We start from the raw sequence: 4,865 nt of genomic DNA on the forward strand, positions 1-4,865 counted from the left end.
TGCATTTCTTTCTCTCTTTTAGAAGTTTCTTAACATCAAATGCTTTGTGATCAAAAGAGAGCATGCAAGAAGTTCCTCTGCAAGAAGAACCCCCAGGCTGCCTATGATGTGTTCCAAAGGCGATGACTCTGAACTCAATATCCATGTTGAGTAGAATAAAGCTGCTTGGGTCCTCAGTAAACTTCCACCACCTCTCTTCAATTTCTTTTTGCCACTTTACAGTAAGTCACGGAAAAAATCTAAGATTCTGTAGAACTTCACTGGTTAAAACTTGGACAGGAAATCTAGAAGAAAAAACAAGCCTTTGAACACTTCTGTTTTTATCCTGGTCCTTTAATTTAAAACCAAGTGGGTTATGCTAGAACACCCTCCCTCGATATCAAGCTTTCAAATAGATGTTGTAACTTTTAATTATGGATATCTTATGTTCCATCTCCAGGATGATGAATTTAGAATCTCTTGGAACTTTTTATGTAGGCATTTGCTTTCATTTCAAGCACAAAACTTGTAGAATAAAAGAAGCCAGTTTTGATTAATTACAAAGCCTTGCTTTCTAGAGCTTACAGCTATAACTTTCAACTGATTATTTTAAAATTAAAATTAAAATGCTTACTCTTGACGCTAAAATGCTTAAAAATTCAATGTGCCCAAAATATTTTGTACTTCTCCCAGCGGAGCTGGGATCCCAGCTAGTTTTCTATCTAAGTCACGTGTATATGCACTGTTAGCACAACTATTATATAGAAACTGAATAAGAGTTTTGATGGATGGCTCAAAAGAAGTTAGGTTGATTCAAAAAATACCTCTCCAAATTTTTTAAGAGATGGAGAATGATAACTCCACAATGGTGAGATGTGATGGTAAGAATTAAGGACTAATGCTTAACATAAACATGAAGTTTACCTATGTATGTATTAAGTTTCTAAGCATAAAAAGTGGCAAGAGGAAGATGGATAAAGACAATAAATTCTACACAACCAACCATGCAAACAAACCGTCAAGTAGGCAACAATCAAAAGTAAAAGCAAAATAAGTGTTAGATAAAATGCAAAACATCATGGATGAGTTGACAAGAACTTGTCAAGTGAAATGCTGATGAAGCACAAGCAAATGTTCTCAAAAAATCACAAATCATATCACTGATTTATTATTTCAATACTTATTTACCATACTTATTTCTGTTACTTGAGCAGTATCTAAAATATATAACTGTGAATAAACCAATATTATGATAAACTTGTCCATGTATTTTAAAATAATAAGGGTCACCTACTACAACCTCTTCAATGTTTGCACCTATTGATGCAAATGCTAATGCACTATTATAATTTAGTATTAATACACATATAACTTTTTTGACTGCAGGTATTATATTAGAAAATAAATTTTAGTTACTTATAAAAATGTATAAATGCGAAGTATGAAAGTGTGGATGTACTCTGAACACTTCAACATCAGAAATTATACAATCTGCTATTCTTTTTGTGAGAAACCTTTTTTACTTGAACTCTGAAACAAACAGTGAATCTAACTGAAAGAAACACAAGGTTGTTTCTTGTATTTTTTCTCTCAACGCATTATCATGTTCTTCTCCTTCACATTTTTTTCAATGGAAAGCAGACGTTGTGATGACAAATATCTTTGGAAAATTGTTTCCAATGCAGAAGCTCTACATGCGGGACTGGCCATTTGAACTCTACATTGATATGTGGGCTAAGATATATCTTCTTTATCTAGCCAGGCATTAGGGTAATTCAGGGCATGGTAGTGAGCTGATTAGCTTTTTTGAAGCTTGATAGTGATGAGGATCTGACAGAGATTCAAGATGTAATGCTGCCACAATGTGCCAACTTGCCACAGAGAAAAAAAGTGATGTATGCTCATATCCAAGTTATTAGGGTGACACCATCCAGCCAGCACTATTGGAAGCTAGCATTAGACAATAAAAGTGAGTCACATCTATTTCTTGTTGATCATGTAGATGGAATAGAAAATCTATTTGTATTCCACACTTTATGACAATGCATGCATGGGCTTCTGGTTACACAAATTATACTATAAATTATGATTTAAGATATTAATAACTTATTCTATAATATTTTAATATCATAAAAATCATGATACTAAAAAAATAAAAAATTATATATACATTATAATATAGCATGTTATAATATAACAATAATTTATATATTAAGTATAAATTATGTAAAAGGGACTTTCAATATAAATATTATATTATGTTTAATTATGTATGCTATAATAATGATTATGTTAAAAATTACAATTACAATTACAACTCTTTGAAATTACTAAAACATCAGGAATAAACATGATGCTCCCAGCGTAGCTGGGACTTTTGCTAGTTTAGCTCCTCTACATAATCAGGCTGTGTACTCCACATGAACCATGGAGCCTATAGTTGGCCTGTCGCAAGATGTCTCTTCTCCTCCGGTATTCCTGTTGAAGCACTAAGCAACAAGTAAGCAATACACAGCTTACACATGGATGTGAGAAATCCAGCGATCCCTCCTCCATGTTTTGGACACGAGTAATATCCTGTTTTCTTTCCTTGTTTTCTTCTAAACTCTTTTTCCCCTGCAGATACTTTTGTCTGTAAGAAGATTTCTACCGCTGGAGTCTCGCCTATTCCTCGGGATAGCCATACCTGCTCTTCCTATAAGAACTGTTTCGTTGTCATGGGTGACGAGGACGGTGGTAATCCAGAAACAATGGCATGGCGGGAGGTAAAGACGACTGGTGCCGAGCTGATGCCAAGAGCCGGGCATACAACAATCAGCCATGAAAAGTATCACGCTTGTAGGTAGATTTGTTTCCTGTTGGTCTCTCATGGGCCTTTTATGTATTTTGCAGCGACTGGTGTTTGGGCAACTTTGAATCCCTCTGGTTCCAGGCCTTCTCCAGGTTTCTCCCTTGCAGGAGATTCTGTGGACGCAGAGCAAGGCATATTATTCGTCTATGAGGGATGTAACAAAGAGCTTGAAGCTCTGGATGACATGTATTTCCTTGATACAGGTAGGCTTCTTCTTTTATTGACATTGCTGCTATTCTTGACAATATGGTTGCCGTTTTTCTGTGAAGAGATGCTGAGGGAGAAAGATCCATCAGAACCAAAGCTATCCATGCGTAAGGAACTTAAGAGAAGGCAGCAATGAGTATTGTGCCACGCCATTCGTGCTAGACAAGCAACGGGGATGCGGACAAGAGCTTGGTTTCATCTCACGGAAATATCTGCGGAAAACCTTGGACCTCTCCAATTTTTCCCTGTCAAACTCATGCTACAGAGTTTCAAGCTCACGTTCAGCCGCTAGGCGAGAAGATGTTCAAGGCCAGAGAAAGTGACGTATTCAACTATGGATACACGCTAGAAGCCTCCATCGGTGGGAAACTCTTCTGTGGGCTGCTCTTCTCGTACAAGCCTGGCTTTGCTCAGGCAGTGCAATCTTACATGGCGAGGTATGTTTCGTTTGATCCTCAGTTATTCTCTAACGCCAGGAGAGTGTCCTTTTGGACAGGGCACGGGCATTTTCCTCGAGTGATCACGTTCGTTTACACCAGGATCTCAAGCTCGACAACAATCTTTCCAAACTAAACATGCGTGACAAAGTGGTGATCAGCACCTTTAGGAGATATCACCACAGCGTAGTACATGGCAGCTAAGGTGGTGGAGAACAAGGATTGGAGCTCTACATGGCAGCCTACTCGACTTTCTTACAGACAAAGCCATGAACTGTTTTTAAAAAAGCCATTTCTGAAGGAATAAGACAGTATTAAATAAACTGTTGTGTATGTATGTGTTAATAGACACAACTTTGAAGCCATGAGCTTGGTTTGCTTCAGTGTACATTAACTCAGGGCATATAAATGATTTCTATGTTTGATTTTATTTAGTCTTTTGCTCTCTCTCGTAAAGATTTTAGGTAAAAAACAAAATGTGTATATGTCGTTCCAGATCACGATCCTAAAAAACGCTTTAGACATTCAAAAGGAAGCGTGCAGGCAGAAAAAAGTTCAGAAGAGTGACCTGCACATACAAGAATCTCATTCTATTGTGCTATTGCTATGTTTGCTTGAATACAAAACAGAAAAAAAAACAAAAAGACTTATTGATAAGAAGCTGCATCGTTGCATGACGTTCTAAACAGAACTAACACCTACCAAAGCTATTCTACTTTGCTGAAATCTACTAGCCTATTATACAAATTGAAATAACTAGCTGAAAATGGGTGGCAAAAGAAAGTGGAAAACTGTGGATGCCATTTTAGAAGGGGATGTAATTGTAGCAAATGCTACTGGAAATCAAGAACTCATACCTTTTACCACTAATGTGGAGATTTGTTTGGAAACTAATATTGGCAAAAACAATGCTTGCAGAATATGTGAAACTGGAGAAGTCATGTCAACTGGTAAATTCTGTCACACGATTTCCTGTATTCCTGCAACCACTGCTTGTAGGGCAGTGAGACGAAAGAAATACATGGGTTTAATGTCGGAGAATGAAAATGGAAAATGTGAGCAACATTATCTTGGTAAGATGGAAAAACAATGTATACATTGTAAGGCTCTTTTTTTATGACGGAAAGTGTTTTCAACTGTTGTTGTAATGGGAAGAATATAAATTAAAAATTAAAATACTTTTCCTCAAATTCATCCAGCAACTTCTGGAAGAAACACCACAGCAAGGAAACTTTACAGATTTAATACGAAATTATAATAGTGCATTAGCATTTGCATCAATGGGTGCAAACATCGAAGAGATTGCAGTAGGTGGCCCTTATTATTTTAAAATACATGGACAAATTTATCATAATATTGGAAGTTTCAGACCAAACAATGGAAATATCATT

This window comes from Selaginella moellendorffii, unplaced genomic scaffold (assembly GCF_000143415.4).
Source record: "Selaginella moellendorffii unplaced genomic scaffold, v1.0 SELMOscaffold_15, whole genome shotgun sequence".
Classification (NCBI taxonomy): domain Eukaryota; kingdom Viridiplantae; phylum Streptophyta; class Lycopodiopsida; order Selaginellales; family Selaginellaceae; genus Selaginella; species Selaginella moellendorffii.